Below are 27,137 nucleotides of genomic sequence, written 5' to 3'. Positions count from 1 at the left end.
CTTGAGACACACATTTATTTTGTCTGACAACCTTTTATTCTCTCTGCTGGATTACAGATGTGCAAATTGGGCTAAAACCTTGAATATTCATCTTAGGTATGTCAGAAAAAAAAAAAATCTGATATTGTTGGAGATGAAGAATGTGACAGGGAGAGCTGTTGAGCTGCATACAGAGAATGGGACCTGCTTAGATCTTCCACTGAATTGTATTTGTGGCAGGGGTAGAGTTGGGGACCAGGATGGCAGGATAGTGCCTGGGAGTCTAATTAAAAACAATGGCCATTTTTCAGGCAGAAAGAGTTCAGCTCTGATTGCTAATTAAAGGCCATTATTCCTATTTTGTAGTGGCTGTAGCAAGGGTAATTTTCCCCTAAATCAGAGGTGAAGGGTATAGGCTGGTGATTTCAGTACCTAGCAGTAACAGTCAATATCTCCATGAGATATCTCCACCATCCCAGTGACAGGCATGAAGGCTGCACAGTCCTGTAGTTTGGGCTGCAAGAATGCATCATCGGATCATGTTCAGCTTTTCACCCATGAGAACCCCCAAGTCCTTTTCCACAGGGCTGCTCTCAATGACATCTTCTCCCATGGCTGGGATTGCCCTGACTCAGGTGCAGCCCCTGACTCTTGGACCTGTTGAACTTCATTAATTTCCCCTGGGCCCACTTTTCAAGTTTGTCCAAGTCCCTGTGGATGACATCCCATCCTTCAGGAGTGTCAGCACACCCACTCAGCTTGGTGTCACCTGCAGACTTGCTAGGGTGCAGTCAATGTCACTGTGTCTGTGCCATATTAAAGAGTGCCAGTCCCACGACACAGCTCTGAGGGACATCACTGGTCACCAGCCTCCACCTGCACATGGAGTCATTGTCCTCAGTGGTGTCTCAGAAGGGGCTCAGGGTCTCAGGGGTGTGTTGGAAGGCTGTGTGAGAGGCAAAAAATTCCTGTTGTGAGGCCAGGCCCCCTTCTCCTGTCCCATCTCAGCTATACCATGGTGAGCTGAGCTGCATGGAAATGTGAATGTCAGATGTGTGTGGGCCCAAGGTTAAATGGGTACTTGGGGTTTTGTCTCATCTGTTTAGAAATCAGGTGTCTAGGCATTTGCCAGGACTGTGGGACTGGGTATCCATAGGTGATAGTGCCTGATAGAGGAGGAATGAATCATCATCTGCAGCTGCTGCTGTCCCCATGGATTGAGAAGGAACTTTGTCTACTGCCTTAAATGAAATGCCTACAATTTAAACAGCTACCATCAAGTGAGATGAATGCTACTGTGGGTATGGGATGCAAATGTGGGCCTGGAGAGGGGAGCTAAGTGCTTCTTAACCAGCTTCCTTGCCTTCCTCTCAGGCTCCCATGACCACATTAGTCAGATACTTCATAAATCATGTGTCTGAAAGAGCAATTGTTCCACACACGTCTCAGTGATTCTGCACTCGTCACCTTGACCCTGGTGTTTTACAGAGAACAAAAATCATGCCCACACCTGTTAAAGGACAAGGCTAGAAACAAGGATTGTTTTAGCAATATGCCCCCTGCCTTACTGCTTGTAAGGGACTTCATCCAGCAGATGATTAAGAGGACTGAATTGGTCAATTTGCCATCAATACTGAATTATTTCTTTTTCAATCATCAAATCTAGAATCTAAATCAAGAGGGATGTTTTTTGTTGGTTTTTTTTTTCCTCTAAGAAAGTATAGATTTGGAGGAACATTAGAGTAGGAAATCATATCAGTTTTGTCAAACTGCTTAATAAATTGATAAAAAGGGAAGACAGGAATGTTTCACTTCAGTGACTCACAACTGGCCATTGTTCCCAATGAAACTCTTTTGTTTCTTGCTACCAAAGAAAGGAAAATCTCTTTGATGCTGCTTTGCCTGGAGAGATGGATTGGTTGGAGCACCACAGCACTTTGGGTGAGAAAATAACCCACAGTGGAAAAACTCTACTCTAAAACTAAAAAACATAAAATATTAACTCTTCAGAGTGAACAGTGTGGTTGCTTGTTTACCAAATGGGACGTGTAAACCCATTACGTAAAATGCCTTTCATCGCCCATATGCTTTCTAAACTAATCAGCTTTGAATCCTGCTAAATCCCAGATTGAGATAACAAATGAAGAGCTCAGCTCACTGGGAGAAAGGCAGCCTCTTTCTGCTGGGTATTAAAAAGAGTTAAAGGTCACATATTCTCCATGTGCATCACCCAAAAAAGAGATCATGCCGATAACACCTATGGCTTTTCTGTGCTAAGTAAGTATTACTGAAAGTGGAATTCATGTCAAACACAACTAAAGGGCAAAGTTTCAGATTAAAACTCACATGATGGCTTTGTACAGGATGGAACATCATCTCCTAAAAGAAGATTTTGCCTCCCCAATCGTGCTGTGATGGTATTTACAAGGCAGGGATGAAGACGCTCTTGGCTGACGTGTCAAACCAGCACAAAAACACGCCTTTGGCTCTGACCTGCCTTCTCCTGGGCTGCTTTGGGCAGGCCATTCTGCTGGGTGTCACCTGGTACAGGCCACTGCTTCTTGCCTTGAGATGTGGATCCATGAGGAGGACTGTTTCCTTTGGAAAGGAGGTTGTGGGGTTGCTCGCAGCAGGCCTAGTGTGCAGGCAGTGCACATTTGATGTGAAATTTCTGTAAATGTCAGATAACCTTTCTCACAGCCATTTTTCTCCCAAAATAGCTCCTCTCGAACCCCCCCTTACTTACCTTTTTTAATTTTCAAACTTGAAATACTTCCTCCCAGTTTTAAACTTTTTATTCTTGCAGGAAAAACTTTGCTTGTCAGCTGTCAGTTGCTTTTAAAAAATGCAAGTGCAAGCACAAAATTTCCAGTAACTGCAAAAATTTTTGATTAATCAACACTTTTCCCAGAGGGTGGATCTATGCTTTTCCATCAGGCTGTCAAATTTATACTGACAAGGGTTCTATATGGTCTTCCCATGAACCCTTGTATCTATCTGTACCTACAATTAACAGATCCCTCACCAGGAATTAAAGAAAATGACCAGTCCAGCTAAGTTGCTATCTTGTGTTTGCTGTCCTATTGTCCCCTGTTTATCAAATCATTTAAAGCCTCAGTGTTTTTTAAGGATCTGAGCACTGTATATCTCCTAGGGTGCCGAGGCACCAGATGCCAAGCCCTGTCTTGTTGTAGTCCTTCCAGATCACCTAAGCAAGAGCACCTCATCTGTGCTAAATTTGGGCTTCTGCCCCCCAGAAGGATGAGCTAAACCCATCCCTGGTCCCACACTGTGTTTGCACAGGTGGATGGAGATGGGACTGGGATCCATCTCCCAGGTTTGCTGGAAATGTTGATGTACTCTTGCTGTTTTCCGGTCATTGGAAAACCATTGGTGTTCCTGTTGTTTTAACTTTGGTACTCCATTGGCTGAAATTTTAGGAAAAGTTTCTACACAGATCTGTTCTTGAATGCTGAGGAAAATACCATCACCCACACTGACCATTCTGCTATTGCATTTAAGTGTTCCAGCTCGATTAAGCTCATCTGTTTGAGATAACAAGGAGAAGGTTAAATGGTGACTTGATTTTCATCTATAAATACTTGCCCAGGAAGCAAAGTTCTGGTAGCAGAGAGCTTTTTAATGCAGCAGACAGAAGCTGAATGAAGGCCAATGGTTAGAAGATAAAGCAGATGAATTTAGAGCAGAAATGAGGGACAGATTTTTGGGAGGGAAGAGGATTATCCATGAATGAACCTCTCCAATTACCATTGGGTTCTCTGCTTTTCCCTTCTTGGGGGCACCGACTTTCTGTTTGCCCAGAATCCTGGAAAAACAGGTTGTAACAGGACTTTGTGGAAGGGTGAAACAATTTGTGGTTTCTTTCCACATCAGACCTCTTTTTGCACAAGCTCATATTTCCACTGGTGCTTCCTTCCCTGTAGATCATCACAAAATTAGACTCAGAGAGGCTGGACACAAAAACCAAGCTACCAAATTCAGATTGCAGTTATTCCTAAACTTTGCATCAGAAATACACTTTTGATTGTAGGTTTTCAAATAGTTTTATCACAGTGGAACTGATTCTGAAAATGAATATGAAAAAAATGGTAGATTTTTGAGTCAGCAATAATCTCGAAAAGAACATCAAAAATCCAAGGAAAAATATGTTTGTAGTTTGAGCCAATAGTAAAAATAAGAAATTTTTTTTTGTCTTCTAGGGAAGTTTCACACTGGATGAATAAGAGGGGGAATGAAAAGCAATTTTTGACATTTCACTTATTTGGGTTTTTTAATAATATGCAATAGATTAGAATAAAAGACGGAAAGAAGGCCAGCCCACCAAACTCTGTAACTAGTTTTACACTTCAGAATGAAACCAAACTCAGAATATTTAGAAGCTCGTGTTAAGGCATTTTTATTGGTGATGCTGTCAACCTTTCTCTGTTGGGAAGGTCTGTTTTTAACTTTCCTAAATCATCTGGTAAACAAGGTGAGGAGATGAAGACAATAAATTTAAAAACAAGCAAAGATTTAGTTAGGACACCTAATTAGGATTTCTAATCAGGAGTCATCAAGACCTCTAATTAGCAGGGTTGTTCAGACTCATTGCTTTCTCTTTAATGGCCATAGGACATCCAAATGGTTTTAAATTATGTACCATGGGCTCCTAATCAGTTTATTGAACATCATAAATTGTTAAAAGGAGTTAATAGCTTGTGTTCCTTGGTAGAAAGTGCTAATACTCGAGGCAGAGAACTCATCAAATGAAGCTCGTTAGGGAGGGGAGGAGGGAGATTGTGTCTCAGTGTCTCATTTTGTTTTAGTAATTAGCTTTTACTGGATTATCCGATCCAAATCTTTATTCAGTTTACTCTGTCAAATCTAGTTTGCATTTTAAATGGAAAATTGACACGTGGAACAATTTGTCTCCTGACTGGGTTAACGGGTCCAGCTGGCAGGAGGCTCCTGCAGGGAGGGGGTTACCACCAAAGCCATGTGGGGGGGACCAGCCAGGGCTTTCCCCAGCACTTGATGTCCTCTGGCCTCCACCCTCAGCTCCTGCCCCAGCAGCTGGCAAGCAGCCGTGTGTGAAATTGCCACGGTGCAGCCCCAGCTTGCCCTGAGAGCAGCGGGGAGCCAGGCACAGGGAGCACACCAGCTGAAGCTGCCACCTGGGCCCAGGTCAGCTGGCTCTGGGCAGGCTCTGTCTCAGACTCTGGCCAGTGCAAGCTGCTTTAAAAGAAGTTATAAGAAAGCTCCCAGTGGACAATACAAAAAATTCTCCCTTCAGGGATAGTATTTCCTAAATTAACCAAATGCCTCTGGTCTCTGGTGCATGGGTATTGACATCCACCCTGCATGCTGTGACAAAATGCATTAAAATGCCAAGATCCCAAGATCCGTAATGCTTTACAGACATTGTGTCTTTTCTGAATGTGGATTTGCCTGACAAAAAACTGAGAATTTGGTGCAAAACATCAACTTCTAAAAACCATCATTGTAAAGGTGCTGCTGTGCGCCCAGCTCAGTTGATTCAGCACCAAAGTAAGGTTCTTTCCTACGCTGGGAATCTTCAGATGTCAAAGCAAAGCCTCCCATTGCCACCCCATTTCATCCCATAGTAGTGCTCCCAGCTAATAATTGGTTGGTTAAAATCTGGAGAGACAACCCCAGCATATTTCTGTTTTCAGGAGCCCATTCCCAGGACTCTGACAGTTTATACCTTCCTCTTATAGCTTTGCATGACACCTTTATGGCATTTGAGAGTGCAGGGACTGACTTGCCATGGCTGAGTACATATGAAGGGGAGGGTGATGCTGGAATGACCCAAGGTGTGATGGTGTTGGAGATTCCAGGGCTGCAGTGCAAATTAATTCATTTAGCTCCCCTGATTACTGTTATTTGCTCATATGGAGCATGTCTGCAGCTGGAGGAATGAGGTGCTCTGACTCCAGCGGAGCAAAGCCCCCAGGACTGACCTGAGTGGGGATCCTCCTAGTGCCCTTCACTGAGCAGCAGCCCCCTGGGGGGAGTTGGTGCCTCAGCCTCAGTGAGGACTGACATACCCAAAATCACCTGGGGAAACCTCTGGGCAGAGCAGGGACCCATGGCTTGTTTGTGTCTTACAATGCCACCTTCTGCCAGTGTGCTCCCCACTCCAGGAGAGCAGCTTGCCTGGCTCAGACACTGCATCCCCTGCTGGCTCTAAGGAGCCACCTGGGAGTGAGACTGCAGCAAATACTCTGTCTCCTGCAAGCCTCTCTGAACCCATGGAACAAGACAAAAGAGATTCATCCCCCTCTTCCCGCTTGAGAAGAGGGGTTGGCAAAGTGAGTCTTTCCATGCTAATGTCACACAATTACTTCTTAACTGCCAAAACAAATGGCAGAAACGAGGAAAGTGACACCAAATCAAAAATGTCACAGGTGATCGATTCATGTCATCTGCCGTCGCCGCAGCCAGGGCTGGCGAGAGAGACACAGTGATAACACAACACTAATATTACATTACAGCCTTCACAGCACTGAGTGCCAAGTGATGAATATGTGTCACTTTATGTGTCGCTCACTCTCCGGGCCTGGGCGGGCGAGCATGGAAAATGGAGTGTTCAGGATTAATGATATCGAAAATGATAGAGAGGAGATTGAAAATTCCTTCCTTCCTCAACCATGCAGATTGAAATGTACCTCAGAGCTATCTCTTGCTGCCCTCCTCCTCCGCCCACTTTTTAAAGGTCTTTTGTGCAGCATTTTGACGATGGAAGGAAAAAGGAAAAAATAAAGAAAAAAAACAAGAGAAAAGAAGACACAAGTTGGAAAAAAAAGACAAGAGACGAAAAAAGACAAGAGATTAAAAGACAAGCATCGAGAAAAGAAAAAGAAGAAGAGAAGAGAAGAGAAGAGAAGAGAAGAGAAGAGAAGAGAAGAGAAGAGAAGAGAAGAGAAGAGAGAGAAGAGAAGATAAGAGAAGAGAAGAGAAGAGACAGAAGAAGAGAAGAGAAGATAGAAGAGAAGAGAATATAAGAGAAGAGAAGATAAGATAGAGATAGCATACGATAAGTCATAGATCTACGTCAAGAGACCGAGATCGTACATAACTCAGCTATAAGAGAAGATAGACGTTTTATAAGAGTGTTCTACTTGGAAATTTCTTCCTCTGTTCCTCGTGGTTTGATTTATGAGTAAGATTTCCCGTATTCTGGTATTCTCTCACATGCAGACACAGCCTGGAACACATTCACGACTTTAACCATCAGTTAAAAACTTGATATAGCCAGAAGGTTGTGGCTGGATTGAGGTCTGTGCATGGTGTATTATAATTAGCAAGTGATCTTACTGAGCATTCTCAATGAAATCCAGAGCATTCTAATGCTCATAAATCCTGTTTTGCAGCCTTCAGAAATTTCAGGTGAAAATCAGAGTCCCAGAGTGCTGGTAATTTTCCCCATCTAACGAGAAGAACTGATAACTGAGAAGATGGGTACAGTGTTAGGGACAAAGTGACCCATCCAATGTCACAGGCAGGGCTGAGCTGATGCATGGCTCCTCCTTTCACATTCACACACCATTTATGCATAAACACTGCTGGGTGGCCCATTCCCAGGGGCTCAAAAACTGCACACATGTTGCTGAGGCTGGAGAAGGTTACAGAAGTGCACTGATGTAGCTGCAGGGTTAGACCCTGTCAGCCCATGGAGGGATGGTTCTACTTCCATGCAGACATTCCCTTGTCCTGTCTCTGGCTGATGCTGGTTCTGTGAGCTCCAAGGCCCTGTTGCAGCACCTGAATTGTTGAGTGAGGTGTTTGCAAGACTTGTCCAGGACCTGGTGTGATGGGGGGCCTGGAGGGAGCTTATCCAGGGATAATTCACCCTCTGTGGCTGAGGGTGGGTGCTTGTGCCCATCCTGGTTTTGAGGAGAGAGGTTATCTCCCCATGGCTATGCCCACACTGGTCCTGGAGCTTCATTTTGGATTTATCCTGGATTTTGGCAAGGATGTCTCAAACCTTTGATATAGATGGCAAAGGAAGGAAAGAAAGTTTTTAATACCTTTTTTCCTATACTTTTTCCTTTAACATTTTTTTTTCTTTTAACCTCCAGGTTACTTTAATTGGGTCGCCTTCCCAGGTGGGATGAGGGCTTATTCCTTCCTGCTAGCCACAGTGGAAACCATCTCCTGCCTTGCTGTGCCCTCTCCTGATATTCTACATGCTGCTCTTCCTGTGGAGCTTGGAGCTTTCTGTCTTTGAGGCACGGTTAATGGGGACAGAGTTTTGTTAAGCAATGGATGCTGCATAATGGAACAGCCTTCTTTTCCTTACTTTCTCTCTTCTTAACCCATTGCAGCACCTGGAGAAAGCGTTTCCCACAGAAAAGAGAACTGAATCAAATAACAGAAAGCTGGAACGGGATGCAGAATTTGTTTGAGTATCATGTTAAAAAATGCTTCCTACCACTGAGTGCCAAACACCTGCCTGACTTTATCATTAACCTCTCCTGCAGAGTGAGCACTAATGGAGAATGATCTTAAGCACTCACAGCCATCAGTTTCATACAGCAATAGACTGAGATTGGAGGAAGAAACCCAGAATCAGCTGAGAGTACCTAATTAATTGGATTATAATTACATTTGGAAAGCTAAAAGGTAATAGATCTGTTTGAATTATGATCATCACAGGCTCTTCAGGGACTGAGTGTGCAGTGTGAATCACTTGTATGTGATCACCAGAGACATGAAGAATTAAATGAGTGCAAATATTTTAAATAAGAGCACATGTTCACTAGTGGGAATATTGGCTGCCAGGCTCGGCTGGCATGAACATGTTTGCATAGAGGTGGCAGTCACTGCCCTTTTGTATTTTTTTTTTTCCAAGGATACCTGAGCCAAAAATACTACCACACTATTATGGTGTGGTTCATCTCTGGAAGAAGGATCAAGCCTAAAGACAAATGAGGGCCTGGAGATTAAATTTACATGTGGTGGCTGCTTCTTTCCTAAATTGCAATTCAAAGGGGTCACACACCATCACTGGACACATATTTTTGTCTGTCTTTCCTGACTCTTTTATCTTTTTCCTGTCCCCATAAGCATACAGTGCTGACTTTCCACTCTTGAATGTGAATTTTTGAATATTCCTTCTGATAATATAATAATAATCCTTCTGATAATAAAAGAAAAAAAATAAAACAAAAAGAAGAAAGCAGAACAGAAAGAAAAGAGGCATTTCAGAGATACAGAACATTAACAAAAGCCTGTAGATTTCCAGCACAGAGTAACAGGGTGGTGGAAGTATTCGATCAGAGCCATAAATCTAATGAGATTGTAATGATATGCAAATTAACAGCACCATGAGCCAAATGGGTAAAGTTTCTTTATGGAGCATATTAAGAGGCGTTTTGCCTAAGTGGAATGGTTGGGTGAACAATAAATGGTGAGCCACAATCTGCAAGTGTTGGCTGACAACAGCAGTAAGATAAATAAAAAGCAGATGAAGACAAGTATTATTCTTCCATTTAAAAGGACAGATGCTGCAAATGAAACTGCACTGCCCTCCTGCAGTGGGAAACTGCAGCTATGCAGCCTCCATGAAATACCAGGGATTTTTCACTGCTCTTGTTCAAATTAATACTCACAGGAAACTTCTTGAAAACACAATTTTGATCCAGAATTTATATATTCAGGGATGGACAAGAAAATGTGAAACCTCGGGCCACATTGTTTTCCAGTGTAAATTAGACAGCCCCCATTAGCTCTACCAGTTTATGCTAGCTTTGGATCTGGATCCCAAACTGTACCTGCCAGCATCTGACTCTTGATAAATATTGAGTGGTCTCACTATGACATTTTAATTATAACATTATGGATTTCAGGGGGAGGGGGAGCAAAAGAAGAGAAAGGATTTCTTTTTGGTTTTAAGCTTAAAGGAAGAAAAAAAAAATAGAAGAAGGAAATAACATCTCCTTGGGTCCAACGGGGATTTAGTGGAGATCAGCTGCATCTCAGTTCTTATCATTTTCAAGGGCTCCATCCAACCTTATTTTAACTTCCTTGCCATGGGCAGCTACTTTATAATTTTCACATGGCATGCCTTGAGATCTTCTTTCAGTGGTGTCACTGGCCACTCTAATGACTTCTGTGCCAAAAATGGTGCTGGTGAAGCCATGTCTGTGGATGGCAGAGGGACTCACTCCTTTGGTGGTACATCATGCCCTGGTGAGGCTGGAGCACTCGTGGGGAGTAGGCCTACTTAGTCATTGGAATAAAAAATGGTATTTCAGGAGGGATTAGGAATGGAGAACATGGAATGGAGGAGGAAAAGGAGGGAGTATGACCCTCTAGCCTTGTGGGGGCACCAGAACGTGGTTCTTTGCTGTTCCCTGAACATCCCAGCAACATCACATTCAAAGATATTTGTGAGAGGGAAGAGCATGAAATCATGGCCAAGGCTGTGCTAACAGGAAATTCTCACAAGAAGTTTCCACTTTCCCAGCCTTGGAGCTTTGAGAGTGGCCAAAGCAGCACCAGCCAACACCGTGGAGCTGGCTCAGATAAAGAGTCTCTGAGATGATGCAGTGGCTGGCAGGGACAGCAGCTCTGCATTTTCCTCAGACAGACCTCTCTGCCCGCTTGAGGGTGGCACTGCCTGCTGGGTCAGTTTTCCTCCTTGTCAAGTGGATGGATGCTCAGCTCCAGGCTGATTTCTGGTTTTGTTTGTGACTACGCCAAGGTCAAATGCAAAGATCTTAGAGACATGAGATTAAAGTGATGCAGGCCTAGTGCATGAATCTCTGAAAACCCTCTGGATAACAAATGAAGCCTAACATAATTTTTCCAAACTTTCCTTCCATCTGCCTATCTAAATGTTTCCCCAAAGCCTACAGGACCTGGATCATCTCTCAGTGCAAAATCTTAGCATTTACCTGTGATTCAGACTGTCCTCTTGATCCCTTAGGATTTAGCTTTTATATTTTTCAGATCCTGTATTGCTTTAGTGTGTAACTACAAAACTCCATGGCCTGTCAGCTACTGTTCTCTTCCTTTATTCAGACAAAACAATTCCTCTCTAGGCCTGGGACTCAAGGATGCTTCACTGTCTCAGGCCCTGAGAAATATAAACAAAAGTAAGTTGGGTGGGGAGCAAACTGGGGGTAAATTACTTCATTACCTGAAGCTGTAATTGGAGGATTAACCCCTGATATGTAAATGGACCAAACTTTTATCTGTCTGAAAAACTCATGACCATTGTCCATCTTGGGTGTAGCCTGTTGGAGGCTTCTGACTGCCCAAGGTGTTCCTGCTGAGGTCTTTAATAAATGCCCACTTTTATTCTCTTAATCTTGTCTAGCCTCTGTTCCAGGTAGCCACTCCAAGGCATCACTGAAAGAAAGTTAACAAGATCCAAGGAAGACAACTAGGCTGAAGTGTTTGAGAAATGTTGTTCAACAGATTGCAAGTCGGTCTAGGAGTTAAGCAACATGGTTTCTGCTCCTCAGTGCAATTTCTTTATAAAGCCCTTTCAGACCTATGGAAGGAAAATAAGATTCATAGAAGCTAAAACCAGAAGTGTTATAGCAGTGTAAATGTGGGTGCATGGCATTTCCCCTTCAGAGCTTACTAATAAAAATAGCCACCTCCATCTGTGGTCAAGTTTAATATCTGGCAAAATCCATTCTGTTCACCTCTATTTCACCATCTGGACTGCCCTGTCAATTATTAGCATTGTGCTCAATGGAGCTGCCACACAGCTCATTTTTGTGTTTACTGGCTTACTAAATAAATGTGTCACACTAAACATCATGACTTCTAAGGGAGTTTGAAAACAAACGGACAAGCAAATAGGTGCAAAACTACATTAAAGCTACTGCCCTCCTCCCACACAGACTGCATAGCTCCCTGTTCTGTGAGTGACAGAAGGGATGGAGCCTCTTCCTATCCAAGTGTTGGGGTCCCCCCTACCTTGAATTTAGTCCCCATGTCTCTGAGGGTAGCCCCAAATCCTCTGTGTGCTGGCCCAGCACAGAGCTGTGTGTTGCTGACAGGTTTTTTAGGAGGTGTGTGTGGCTGAAGAGGGTTTTATTAATGAACATCTCCTATATGGCCATCTTCAATGAAAAGATGGAAGCAGTTACACCGGAAGAGAAGCATGGGCTGTTGCACAAAACAAATATTCTGTGTGCTGCCTGAAGCTCTTTGGCTGTGGTTGGTCAGTGGTGCCTGGGGAGATGAAATCTGGCCCCATTCCCCTGCTCCCCTTTTGGGATGATGGGAATGAGGTCAGTCCACATGCCCTACATGTAGAAATCTTGCTCATGAAGATTAGCTCCAGAGCTTTCAAGAAGGACTGTTTTGGTCCAGCAGGCAGAGACAGAGGAGCAGATACATTAGTCCTGCTTATTCCCTGTTCCAGCCTTGCTTTGAGGCTGTTTAATCCTTCACACACATTTGTGCTAAGAAAATTCAGACAAATCACAGAAATATCAAATGAGACCGGCTTGCAGAATGAGGGCAGCCTGTTTGTGTGCTGAGTTGATATTGCTGAAGAAAATTACACCTTAGCAGGCATATAGAGTTAAAATTTGTAGAATAAAAGGTGAGAATTTGTAGAATAAAAGAGCCATCTGCAAGGCTCACCTACTCTTTTTGCCTTCTTCACCAGCATTCCACATGAATGTAGTGAGGGCAGCTTCATCTCTCAAAAGCCAAAGATCCTCTCCACTGTTAAATCCCCACATAACCTGAGCCCTTCTACAGCACCTGAGGTGGAGATCCCCCCATACAGATTTCCCTCTCCATGCTGAGCCAGCATGAAGCCAATTTAGCGCTAAATGCAATGTTTCCCCCACATGTTCTTGCAGATAGAGCAATATTATCCTGTATTAGGGAAGTGCCTGGCTATGTCACTTGCAACATGCCAAAAGCCATAAGACTATATTGGTTTTCAGACCCCTGCTGTGTTGGCTTGGGCATTTTCTGTTCTCTTCTATCAGAGCACTCTGTTTTCGGCAGAGATGTCAGGACGCCAATGAGCCAATGAAAGGAATCTCCTTGGCATTTATCCTTTAGTATTTCTAGGCCCTTAATCTTGGGATGGGAAATCTAGTGCTGGAAGATGGAAGTTAAAAGGATGGCTGATTTTCTTTATTCTCTTCCTCAGAATACGTTTGTGGTGTTTGTATGGGCGGTGGCACTGAGTGTGGCTTAGGTCTTGCACAATCAGTCAAAATGTCAGTGTGATGGGATCTCAGCTTGGGTAGTTCTTGTACTTACTTCCAGCGGTGTGTGAAATGTGGGATGAATAGGGAAAAAATAAAAGCTGAATAAGACTTCCTTCAGAAAGTCTTCAGTAAACAAGTTTTGCTCTTGTGTAAGTTTACTGAGCTGGTGGGTAGCAGGAAGCAGAGCCAGAGCCAGAGCCAAAGGCAAGTTCACGGCCAAACCACTACCTTGGCACTAGCAGGAAAGTCAGACTTCCTCAGCAAGGCAGTCATCCACAGGGAGTACTCTGAATAAGCCAGATGTGGCCCTTGTTTGTGCTGAAATAACTCCAGGGTAATGTCCCAACATCAGTGGAGTGACTCCAACTTCAAAGTGACATAAGTGGCATCTCTGTCCAGCCCAGGAACCAGTTGCCTCAGGGTGAAGTTAGGAACTGCCACACTGGGACTTGTTGCATGAAGGTCTGGAGCACCACCTGAGCTGGATGCTGCACCCATGAGAGCTCTCAGACAGGTGGTGTGGCTGTCCAGGTACACAGCTGAGCTCACTGCTCTGCTCAAGGGGAGCAAAGCAGAGCTCAAAACTGGGATGTGGACTCTAAAAACACCTTGAAGAATCCCTCCAGACACCACCCCCAAAGTCTCAAAGGAGTTGTGGGGATTATGTTGTGGACACAGCAATTTTCCTTCTTCCAACAAGACAGGCAGAGACCATTCAGGGTAGGTTCCTGTCCAGAAGCCTGACATTGACAGCAGAGACCCACTTACAGTGTTCCCAGCAGGTTCTCCACCTCTCTGCTTCCTACCATCCATGTCCAGTTACTCAGTCCCACAAGTAATACTTTCTTTAAAGCCACCCTGTTTTACAGGTCTGAGTTTGTTCTCCTCAAGTTGCACGTAACTCTTCCTTCCAGAAGGAACGTAACTCTTCCTTCCAGAGCTGACTTTGCCAGTCCAGCCCACAGGAGCTGGCTGAGGGCCTGCACACACCAAATAGGTGCAGCAGCTGTCACCTGCTCCCCATGGCACCCTCATCTCCCACTTTCACCACTAGAATCACCCAATTCCCCAGACATTTCAACCACCAGTTCCCAGTGTCCTGTGACTTCTGCTCTGGGCCATGTTTGTTGCTATGAGAACATGGTCCAAAGGAAAAAAAAAAAAAAAAAGAGCCTTATCTATCAGACCTTGTCTTCCTTTGCAACCATGGTCCTACTTTTTTTTTTTTTTTTTTTTTTTTTTTTCATTTTGTATTTCTCTTGACCTGTACTTAAACAACTATTGCTGGATCAAAAACCAATGTGAAACTCATTCTATTGTAGTGGGAGGATCAGTTCCCAGAAACCATGGAATTTTTTTGTACAGCTATCCACCTCGTCCCCTTCTTGCTAAATTTTCCCAACACATTGGGTTTTGTCATTTCCACAGCATGAAAAGTTTTTTCTATTTTATTGTTCTTGCTGGATTTGGGGAGGTAATTTTTTCTAGGTACAAATGTTTAGGTGATGTTCTGATGTAAATGCTGCCTCCCACCTCAGATGAGGCTTCAAAAAATATTTAATGTTCTCTGCCAGCAACCCTGAGACACACAGCTGTCCTTCGTTCTATTTATTTCTCCCAAATTCCATCACTTTTTGTCATTCACAAACAAAAATGTACATCCCAAATCCCATCATTCAGCTCCTGAACACTGGAAACCTTAGGTGAGGTTCTGGGACAGAGAGTGAAATGCCTTGTCTCCCTTATGTGCCCTCAAAGGAGGGGATGGGATAGGGAAGGACCATCCCAAAGGGTGACATGCAAATAGAGGTGTTAAAAGAAAAAAAAAAAAAAAAAAAAAAAAAGAAAAGGAAGAAAGGGGAAAATATAAAGAAGAAAATAAGCCTTCTTGGTGGAACACAAATGGAGTTCTAGCTAGGTATCATTTGCTGGGGAAATTGCATTTCTATTTGGGAATAAATGAATGTAAAACTTGTTTGAGACCCAGGTAATAATAGAACAGGGGAGGAAATTGAAATTTATGACTTTGCAAATGACTCCTGTAGCAGAGAGAGACGCACATCAGAGATGTCTTTTTATCCCCCCCCCTCCTCCTCCTTTTCTCCCGCCTTGTTTTCTCTTCTTCCCACAGATGAGGAGGACAGGTCTGCAATAAAACAGGTCTAAGCTGTGCCGGCCCGGAGATGCTGCGGGGGGAGGCGGAGGGGGAGCGGGGGGAGAGGGGACATTAGCGCTGCCGTGGCGTTGTCACTGCCTATGTAAATGGCCGTGCTACATAGTCAACAAGACACACTTGGCTGCCTGCAAGTGGGAAGTACTTAAATCTTGGCACTGATAGATGAAATATTTTTAAGGGAGCTAATCAGTGAAAATGGGGTTTCATCAGGCACTGACACGTCTCGCTTGCTTCAGCGAGTCCGGGAGAGAAAAATGATTGTGTGTGGCGCGGGCCGGAGCCAGCTGGGGATGGGGAGCGAGGGGAAGGGGGGAGAGGCGGTGGCTGGGGATGCTCGAGGGGCACAAGCCGTGGGGACCGGGCCCGGGGCGGCTCCTCCTCCGTCCCGCCGGTCCCCGGCAGCCCCCGAGACGCGCACCCCGCGCCCCGCCCGGCTCCGCTCCGCCCGGCCGTGATGGATGGCCTGGCACGGAACGGGCTCGCTGCAAATCCCCAATCTGCAGCCTGCTGGGCTCAGTTGGATCAGCAGCAGGCTAGCTGGTATTTCTGGATAAACACTAATAAATCTTCCTTTTCTTCGTGGCAAGTGGTGCTTCCTCCGGCTCCCCAGCCCCCCGTCTTTCCTGCTCTCACGCTGGTGCAAGGGGAGAGGGAGGAGAGGGGGATTCAGGGTGCGGGGAGCTGGGTGGGGGTGGGAGCCAAGCCTTGAGATGGGCACGGATCTGGCAGGGGAAAACCTCTGAGCTAGGGCCTTGCAAAGCCCCCCACCAGCCCTCCCACCTGCAGTTCTGCTGCCGGCTCAGTGGGGACTCAGTGACACCTCTCTGAGGTCGTGATGGTCATCCACTTCCCAAAGCCTGGGAGAGCTGTGGCCACAAAGGGGTTCCAGGGTTTTGGGGTTTGGCCCTTAGCCTCTGGGATGTGGTACAGGGGGTTGTGTCCAGCGTTTTCAGCTCAGAACTTCACAGTGGCCCCTGTCTTTGGTTCCATGAGCGTGCCAGGGCTAGCTGAGAGCCACCTGGGCCATATTTGGGGCACCAGAGAAATGAAATAGTCTGGGAAAAGTGGCTCTGACCTGGCTCTGACTCCTGAACTGGACCCTGACAACTCCGTGGAGGTTCCCACAATGACCATGAAGAACCCACCAGGGCAAGGCAGACTTTTTGCCTACATCAGCCAAAATCCAGCAGTTGAAGCTGTCCCTGTAACCAACCCACCTGTAAGTGACCTCAAAACTGCCTGTAAACCAAAATACCATCAGTAAGAGAGGCAGCTCCCACTCTGTACTAGTGGGGGACATAGCAGGATTTATTCTCGTCTGAGAGGAGAGCTCCATGTGTGTGAAAATTATCACTGAATGAAAATGTCTCGGCAGACTGGCAGAGGGAAGAAATACATAAATTAAAAGATGGAAAAAAAAAATAGCTTGGTGCTTACATCATTTAGTCATAAAGGTTCAAAGAAGGATTCCCTCAGTAATCAGGAAATGAAAATGTCCTTCAATTACGGAGCATTTTAAGACATGATTATTTCATGTGCATGCTATTAAGAAAATGACAGTGGAAAATTCATCATGAAATAAATTAATACTTAAACATTTTTGAAAGGTTCCCTGGTGTATTCTTATCCTCCTCCCCTTCTGACACAATAATGTGTTGTTTCTAAAGAAAATTTTATTGGACTAGAGATGATAAAATACACAATGAAAAATACATTTGGAAAGCAAATTCATAACTAATTTTTTTAAAGGAGGCAGCTTAGCTGAAAATACACAAAAAACCACAAGGACAATTTATTATTCTCTGCTAGTAGAAAAGAGGTTTTATTTTTTTCTTTCATAAACTCAGCCATGCTGGTGTTTGAACAACTGCCTCCCAAATTCATGCAAACCAACAATTTTGGCTATATTTGGGGTTGGCTTTTTTTAAAATTCTACCTGTCTCCACCCTGCCAATGCAGCATATTGCTACATGTCACATTACAGCACAAATTTATTGCCACCACGGCAGAAGCTGGTGCTCACTGGAAAATGCAGATAGCCCTAAGAAGTATTTGATTTGCTCTGATGCCAAGAGAATTGGTGCTCCGGAGAGATACAACAATGTGGCATCAGAGCTCTCCAAATGTGTCTGTTCCAGAGCCTGCTGGAGCCAAGATTATTTTTTAGTTTTTGGCATGGATTTCAGTGGAGTTTGCTTAGGAGGTGCCTTGTGGGAGCCACGTGGTACTGCACATTTTTACCCCTTGGCTGAGAGGTCCAAGCCAGAAAGCTATGATGAAACAAGGCTGAGTTGAGGTTCAGGAGCTTTAAAGTGAGGTGGGAACCTCATGAAGGCTCTGTGGACAAGCCATGAAGAAACTGAAGTTGCAACTTCAGAGAATGGGGTTTAAGGAGGCTCAACTGGACTTCAGCACAAACGGGGCTGGTGGATGCAGCCAGCAGGGCAAGTTCAGGTTTGCTCCTGTAATGGGAACAGCTCTTTGGGGAGACCCTGTCAAAGCTAAAGGCAAGGTCAGGAAAACCTTGCAGCTCCTTGGAACGTGGGAAAATTATTTGAGGACTCCCAGGAAACAGGAACACCACAGGAGAGTCCTACACAGCCAGGGCATGTTTTTCTAGGACAGCATACAAGATTTTACCTTGAATTTTATCCTAGTTGGTAGTTAGCTGAAAAAAACCAAAAGAATACAAATCCAGCAGTGAGATGGGTATTGTTGCCCAGATCTGCTCCTGCTTAGAGCAAGCAGGGGAGGTGCTCCTTGATTTGAACAGATAAATGCAGCTCTTGGGCTTGGTGGGAGTTGGACTCGATGGTCCTTACGGGTGCCTTCCAACTCGAGATATTCAATGATTCTATGATTACAAGCCTGCTCTACCACTGTGCTTTTCGACCCATTTCATACCATTGTGGAATATCTATTTTGCTGTTCTATGGCTCATATTTTGAGGAGGGACCATAATTCATGAGGGGTGCCTGCCTAGATAATTCACAAGTGGGATATACATGTCTGTCTCTTACTGAACCACATTTTGCTGCTAACATGTATTATATTTGTACCATGCCAGAGGGGGTGTCTGCAGGTCTAAAAATGTTGGTTATAACAGCTACTCATGCTATTAGTATAGTTGTAGATATCATATGATTTATTGATGTGTTTTTATTTCCCACTGGTATGGTATAAATATATTTATTTCACAAAAGTGGCCAATAAATTTCCCTTATGAATCCTGTTATCTGCACCATTGACCATTGATCATTTTTATGAGGTCACAACTTAAGGTGTACATGAATTTACACCTTAATTTCTGACCCTTTCCAAAATAATACATGGCCACTTGTGAACTATTCACCTCGCAAGAGGCTCTGCTCATTTTTGCTGCTTCCTACTTCCCTCAATATTTGTTTCTCATCAGACAGTGTCCCAGCATCACGTGCCATACAACTGTTTCATCCTCTCAACACATACACAGAGAAATGGATGAACCATTAATGACATAAAACTTTCCTGTACCCAGTTCATTCCTTATGGGATTTAACAAGAAAATAAGATGACAAAGTGACACTTAAATAACCCAAAGACACAGTCTAGTCTTCCTGCTGTAAAGATCAGGATTTCCTAACAGCATCCAAAGAAAAACAGGAATGCTAGAAATTCAGATTGTCCCAAGCAACCCTCTCTATTTTCTCTTTTTTTTGTTGTTGTGCTATAGGTTTAGAATGTTGGGCAGACTGACCAAGTCTCTCCTTGTGTCCTTCATCAATTTACTCTTTGATTAGTAAAAAGCTGAAACTGGGAGTATTGCATCTTTATTTGTTTTCAGACTCCCGCATGCTCATGTTTTAGTGTGACAATTGCTCTTCAAAGCCCTGGGTTGGATGCAATATTCCCCTGTTCTGTTGGTGACCTTCACAAAGAGCCCTTCATAGACCCTTGGCTATCTCCAGGTATTTGACTTCACATCACCTATTCAGCTCTGATCCTCCACTGGCCTTGGCTGTGCTCTCCTCTTTCTGGGAGTGCCCCATCACAGCGTTTGGGACGTTTTCAAGCTATGGCCAAAGTTGTATTCCCCACTGCACCTCCAGAGCTGAGCTCTCAATGAGCTCCTTTCTCAGATACAGACATTGACTCAGATTCTTCAGAGATCAGGCAAATCTCTTCCTTCCTTCCTATTTAACCCCTTCTCCTCCCTGGAACTGTATTTGCAAGGCAAGGCCATCCCCTTGCCTTGATGCCTGTCCATTTTGTGTCTAGTCAATCCCTCCTCATCTCCTTCACATCTGCTGGGCAAGTTCTCTCACAGGCTTGGCAAGCCTGTCCCTACTGCCCGAATTTGCTGGAAAGAATATCCCAAATAAGCTCCAGAGTCCAAGCATGTCCCAGGGGTTGTACATGACAGTCTTGTGCACACTTTGTGTGGAAGGTGGCTGTGCCATGTACATGTACAAATCCCAGCTGTGATGCCAAGAGATCAGGATTCCCAGGACCCTCTGAAATCATAGGTGGGGGAGAACCTGAAAACCTTTGATGCCAAATGTGTGCTGCAGCAGGTTAGTCCTAGGTTTTAAACAACAGGCAGAGCACGGCAGAGCCCTCCTTCCCCACGCCCCCTCCATAGCTCTCTTCTCACCCAGAGTTTGGCTGCACAGACTTTTTATTTGCACACAGTTGTCCTTAAAAATAATAAGTGACTATTTGCCTGTTCAAAGCCAGAAACAAGTTGACCAATTGCTGCTGTGTTTTACTTCAGGGTATCCATCTAAAGGCAGGGAGAGAGAATCAGGCTATAATGGTTTGCCTGGCTCGAAAACTCCATTTTGGGCCGCGGAGAGTCATATTTCAGAGAGTATTGATCACAGTGCAGTTTGTGTTTCCTCACGTCCATGATCCTGTTTGCAGCCCTGTAAAATAATAACAGTACTCATGTCAGTAAGGTAATTACCATTGATCTAACACACTGTGACAAATTTTTCAGTCATGCCACTTGATTCATACTTAAAGTTATGGCACTGCTGACTGCTCCTTAAATAATTGAAGGATGCCCTTTGTAAATCAGCACACTCTTGCCAAAAAGTGGCAGTTTCTTCTTTGTTCCAGGCCTTGTTTCTTAGCTTCATCAGGGATTTCAAAATTAAACAGACAGCTTTCCACAGCCCACATAGTTCACACTTGGAGCAAATATCATCTGAGCTGGCAAATCACTTATGACACCTTTGTTCAAGAAAAGCGGGAAAAAAATAAGAAAAAAAAGGTTAGGCTACAGGGAAGATCAGAGTCTCTGTGGCTGGGGGGGGAGAGTTGCTAGCAGGTGGTAACAACAAGAGAGATAAAGCCAAATTTGGTTAATTTGAAGCACCCATGAAAGCACTCGTTATCCTCTTGTGCTTGGGATTACTGAAGGCTGAAGAAGAGCAGTGAGGACAGTCCTGGACTTCTGCTTCCAGATCCACTGGCTGCCCATGAGCAGAGCTTGCCAGCCTCTCTTCTGAGGAATTGTTTTGGGATCTGCACCTCCACTACACCAACCCCCAACATGCTGAGGGGAAGCACCATGGCTTCTTGGCCTGGGCTCTCTGCACTGGTGCCCCCCAAAAATAATTGAGTTTTTGACCTGCCTATAACACAGATATTAAATAAGACTCTTGAGCTGTCTTTGGGAGATGGTAGCACTAGCAGGCACATAAAAAGAAGAATATGGTTCTGAAGGCTGCAATTCATTGGGAGCTAACCATAAACCAGTTTTCCACTGGTGAAGTGTGGGCACTCTTCAGGGTGAGTTTGGATCAGTTCACCACAGCCTTCATCAAATCATCCTCCTTGGTTGTCAAAGAAGCCTTGGAATTTGTTTAAATTGGACACAAATGCCATGGAAGGACACATTTCTTGCTGGCATTGATGCATAGATATTTACTTTTGCTCTAAAGTACCTTCTGGAATAGTCACTCTCATTTTCCATAGAATATGAAGACCATATAGGGAAATTACCTTGTTGCTTTCTAAAGGTATTTCTCAGCAGAGCAATCCATAATAGACAGAGGTGCTTGTGGAGCAGTCAATAAAGCCCCCACCTCTGTTGTCCCAGCAGACTGTCCCCAGTGACCAGAGCCTTCCTTCTCAGCTCTCCTATTCAGAGATCTCCCTTTGCAGTGCATGGAGGACTTTGCTGCTGACCAGGGGTTTGCAGCTCAGGTTCACAAACAAACAAGGAAAGACTGATCCATGTCTGTCATCACCATGGCTCAACTCTCTGCTCCTGTGGGTTAGGAAGAAGATCTTGGCTGTGATGGTGCTGAGTCCCCAGCACAGGCTGCCCACTGAAGTTGTGGTTGCCCCATCCCTGGAAGTGTTCCAGGCCAGGCTGGATGGGGCCCTGAGCAGCCTGGGCTGGTGGGAGGTGTCCCTGCCCATCCTGGGGGGTTGGAACAAGGTGATGTTCAGTGTCCCTTCCAACACAAACCATTCTGTGACTCCGTGAGGTTTGGTGGCTCTCACAGGACTCCCATGCCTGGGGAGCACGCAGACCTGCAGCAGCCACCGTGGCATTGCAGCCTTTGTCCTTCAGGAGAGCCTCAAGCCTGCTCCTTTGGTGTTGTTGGGATACACAAAGCAGTGGCTCTGCCTTTGATCCACTCTGCTACCTGTGAAGTGTCCTCTTTTGTGGGCATTCTTGTACCTGCTTGAGATGAGGCCAGAACAAACAGCAAAGCACCTTAAAGGAGCTTACTGAGTAAGTCTAGGATTGAGCAAACAGCATGTTTGAGGGGTCAAATTTAATTCCTTCCTTCCTTTTGTATTCAGATTAGAGGCCAAGGTAGATTTGTGGAAGCCAGGGCTCCTCAGCTAATGCTGCTTTTGCACTTAACCTGCAATTTACCTGTCAGTAACAAATACATAAAAGGCTGGCTAAGCTCTTCAAACTTCCCAACAATTTACCACACCATCAGATGGGCTCTTTAGCATCCAAGAGCACAACAGTCTGTTCACATCTAAGGAAAACATCTGCTGCCTAAAGAAACCCTCCTCAAAAATGCATCTGGCGAAATGAATGTGCATATTTAAAGGAACATCATGTTTAATGTCAATCAAGCCCCTCAAAAATAATAATAAAAAGCCTTCCAAAGAGACTACTTGCCAGTGATGTATTGGCTTGGTTAAGAAGGGCTGTGTTTTCAGAGCCTCCTAAATTCCTCAACTCAAGTGCTGAGGGGAGGTTTATTAAGTGACCTGTCTGGATGTATATCTGCCTTGTCCCTGGTGGGGGTCCTATGTTAAATTCCATCATTAAAACCTATTACTGAGCTATCAAAACCCGCTGTAATTCCATCTAATGACCTCATTTCCCTAAGCATAACTCAGCCCAAGGTTTGCTGATGTGGAGTCAGCTCTTGGTGGGCTGCAGCCCCTGAGCAGAGCAGGGGAGAAATCAATGTCTGCGGAGATGACAAGGCACGCGGCCAGGGACTGGGGACCAAGAAACTATCCAATATCCCATTTCCTATCCAGTCTATTAGCAGCTGAAGTCAGCCAGGGCTCTGGCTTTGATTGAAGGCTTAGCTGAGACCAGATAGAGCAGGAGAAGCCCAGGCAACATGGCCACCAGGCGAGGCTCCTTTCCAGCCAGCTGAAATCGCTCCTGAAAGTCGCTGTGTATAAAAATGGATTACTGCATTCAAAGTTCAAAATGTTCTTTTTATTTCATTTTAATTTTTTTTTTCTCGGGGTGGACGCAAGGAAAAAAGGAAGGGGGAAAAAAAAAGCCTTTCCTTTCTCCCCCCCCCATCCCCCTTCCACACACACCTCTACTTGCCATGAAATCATTTCGTAAATACAAAAAAGGCCCCTCAGGCTATTGGTGCCCAGACACTCATTTTTAGAGTGGATAATTGACTCCTTTCAGTTGATAATTCATAGCTTGCATATGCCAGCTAATACATCAGTGCCCAGAGACTCAGCGAGAGCCCCAAGCACAAATGGGAGAGAGGGGAAGGGAAAGGAAAAAAAAAGAAGAAAGAAAAAAAAAGAAATATTTCAGATGATAGATGAGTGCATTACGGCTTTATGAATGAATTATGTCCTGCAAATACCTTGAGCAGGAGAGACTGTCGGCCTGTATCTATACTAATCTGGGAGGAATTATGACGATTTTCACATTAAAAAGGGAAAAGGGAAAGAATTAATTGAGCAATTGGGCCATTAAAAATGTATGTCAGCATGTTCTGTATGTCCATTTTCCAATTTATCATACACTAGGAAGCTTCCTCCCAGGGTGACTGCCATTTTTCTTCTCGTTCTTGTGTTTGATCTTTTTTTTTTTATTTATTGTGGGTTCCTGTCATACAAAACCAGCTCAGGATCTTTTTGACAAGACAAAGTCTGGGAATTTTTTGCAATGAGGAGTTTTCTTTGTGCTTGTGCTCCTTGTCAAAAATAGGGGTGAGGGAACCCTAATGAGTTTCTTCTTTGCATCCCACAGCTCCTGCAGTCAGCGTTCATAACTTAAAAAAAAGAAATTATTTCACCTTGTAGACTTTTATTCCTTTTCCATCTGAGAAAGTTTGAGATGAACTTAGTGTAGAGGTAGGTGGATGAAGTAGTTTTATTTAAAAAGTAGTTTGCTAAGGCTGGCTCATCTGGAAGCACTGAGGGTGAGTGCCAGCACATGCAAACACCTGCTCTGCACACACGAGTGAAATGCCACACAGCTCTGTGTGAAAAATTCACTGACACCTACCATGCCCAGCCCCAGCACTGAGCTGTGGGTCATATCCATTGTTGGCCAAAAATGCCTTTTGGATGGCTGTAGTGCTTTTATTCCACATAAGTCCACTGTAGAAAGTGTTAAATATTTTCTGAGGTCTGAGAAATTATTAAGTAGATTAAAAGAGTTTGCCAGTGGGAAAATGTTTTTAGAATAGCAGCAATGTTAGGAATTGTCTCCAACTCTATAATTAGTAGGATTGTTAAAATAGCTAAAATAACAACAAATATTTGTTTTTTCTGCTTTCATATACATAATATATCCTATTATATTGGCTCAAAATTTTAGTACCCTTAAAAAACAAACCTTAGAGACTACCAAAAAAAAATCAGTAATTCAATCAATGTAAAAAAAAAATAAAAAAACCCCTTTTCAGACTTGCCAGCAAATTTCAAGCAGCCTGACCAACACATTTTGTTTAACACATATTGTGTCTTCAGTTTTCTAATCCAGGAATTATGCTTCACCTGAACTTCCTCTAATACAATTAGCGTGGTGTATTTGCTGAAACATAATGCCTTTACAGAATAATGTTTTATGCTGCAAAGCATATCTAATCTCTTCACACAAGCCACTCTATGGCAAATCATTTTATAATATGCAGAACATTTTTGATATTGTTTATGTTCTCATGTTTATGAGGTCTTTAATTGATTGTAAGCTGCTCTTTAAGTACTTAAAGATGTTTTTTAAATCCTATTAATTTTTCTTGTCTTTTTTTTTTTTTCTCCCCAGACTTGTTAAATATTTGCTGATGTGGTAGCTGAAACACCAGAGTGCTGGAGGAGAATTTCAGCAAATTATTGTGTTTGTATTCAGGACCTTTCTGTGGGATATGCAGGTTTGTTTTCTTATTTGAAGCACAGCAAGCCCCTAAATTTCCCTGGATCCTGGTGTACCTGGGACTGGGAATTTTGCTGTGGGTTTGATTTAGTTATTCTCTGTTCTGGTACACAATGAAGAGGTAAGCACATCTCAGTGCAACTGTGACCCTCCTGGATATCAGCTCTTTCTCAGCAGCTACTCTGCTGTACAGAAGCTTTTGGGAGGTCTTAACAACCCCTGTGAGAAGGCTGATGTGTATAAAAGGGATGTGAAGCAGATTTCTGCCACTGCAAATCTTTCTTCTCTTTAAAAGATACCTGTGCTCCCCAAGACTCTGCAGTTTTATACAGGGGAAAAAGCAGAGACTCCCACTGAGCAGCACCCAGGAACATCTCCAGCTCTTGCTGCCACCTGATAAAGTGCCCAGTGCTCCCAGGCAATCCCAGCCCAGTGATTCCCCTCCTCCCACTCAGGTAGGAGCCCTCTTCTCCAGCAAGGCTGGTCCTGGAGAGCTTGCATCCCTGTGGACAGTTCTGTCTTCAGCAAAACGACCCCTTTTCTGCCAAAAACAACCACAAAGCATTTTGTCAGTAAATCAAGGCTCAGCAAGAAAATAGGAGGGAAGGTCAAAACCCACCTGCCTCCCCTCTGACCTTGCTATGGCAGCAGCCTCAGAACCATGGCCAAATGTGGGATTTGGGATCCCACATGGGTGCAGCCTGGAGGGGAGCACCTGAGTGACTGCTGGGAGAGGCAGGACAGCCCTCTTTCCTCTGGGTTTCCACCAGCAGCCTTCACTCCAGACTGAGGAGCTGAGCTGCTCCTCAGAGGTGAGGCTGAGCCACATGGCAGGGGAGGCACAAAGGTGCAGGGTACACAAAGGGACCTGGTGGGTTTGTGCCAGGCCATGCATGGGTGCAAATCCTGCTTGGGTCCTCCTGGGACAATGGGATACAGCAGGAGGTCAGCAATGAGCCGCAGTCCCATCCCCCTTCACACACACTGGCTGGCTCTTCTTGTCCTGACCACTCCTGGCCTGCGGCACAGGAAGGGTTTCACTGTGGGTTTTAACCAGTAGGGGGGAAATACCCAATAATGCTCATTTCTTCAGTCTGGGGATCTTAACTTCCTAAAACTTGCATATCACAAAAGAACCAGACAGTGTCCATGCAGTGTCACTGAAGAGCCTGCTGCAGCAGAGCATTTTTGGCCTGTGCCTCCATCCCCCAGGCAAAGATGAGGGAGTGCTCCCCTCCCCACACAGCCTGAGCTGGGCATGGCTCCTTGGTGTGGCTCTGCAGAGGGAATTCACCCGGCAGGGCCTTGCACACCACGAACAGAGCTCATCCAAAAGCAGCACATCCCTCCTGCTGACTGCACACTGTAGCCGCATTTCTCTTCACGGAGAAAAGCAAGGCACAGCTCTTCCCAAGAATATTGCTGGGATTCACATTCTCTGAACCTCAGAGAAAGGAAAAACACTTCTTGTCATTTGCTGTGCCTGTGTTTGTGCAAAAGCAGAATGCAGTGTGGAGATTGTTTACCCAAAGTGAAGGTGTTTTGTTTCCTTGGCCTACCAGGGCCTATCGTGTGTGTGTCGGGACTGTCGGGGAACAGTCACAAGATTCTGGGCAGCTGAATGCTTGGCAGATTCAGTTTAGATGTAATGTAATGTAATGTAGTGGAACATAATATAGAAGAATATAGTATCCTAAAGTAATTAATTAGCCTTCTGATAAGATGGAGTCCCCCTCATCCCTTCTCCCTGCCACGGGGATCCCTGGAAATGCTACAGCCCACGCCTTCTCCTGGAACCACACAGCTCAGCAAAGCATTCATGCCAGCTGGAATCCCATTAGGAAAGGAACACCAGTTCCCCAGCTTACTTAAGATCAGGTTTCTGGCACCTGGCTGGCTGAAGTAGGACGTAACCTGCAGAATATGGAATGTCCTGTTCTTGCCTTTGCCACTGACAGGAGCAGACATTTCCAGCCCAGCCTCCTCCGGACCTGCTGAGGCACGCACAGACCCGAGGGCTGCACACAACCTCTGGGGCAAGGTTGCTGCTCTGTTCTCCCTGTGACTCAGCTGATCATCTTTCAGATGGAGATGCAGAAATGTGGATTTTTTTTTTCTTGGTGGATCCCACAAAAAGGCATCAGTGAATGTTCTGCTGGAC

Source organism: Serinus canaria, chromosome 8 (genome assembly GCF_022539315.1).
Source record: "Serinus canaria isolate serCan28SL12 chromosome 8, serCan2020, whole genome shotgun sequence".
In the NCBI taxonomy this organism is placed as follows: Eukaryota; Metazoa; Chordata; class Aves; order Passeriformes; family Fringillidae; genus Serinus; species Serinus canaria.
Note: the sequence above shows the minus strand (reverse complement) of the source record.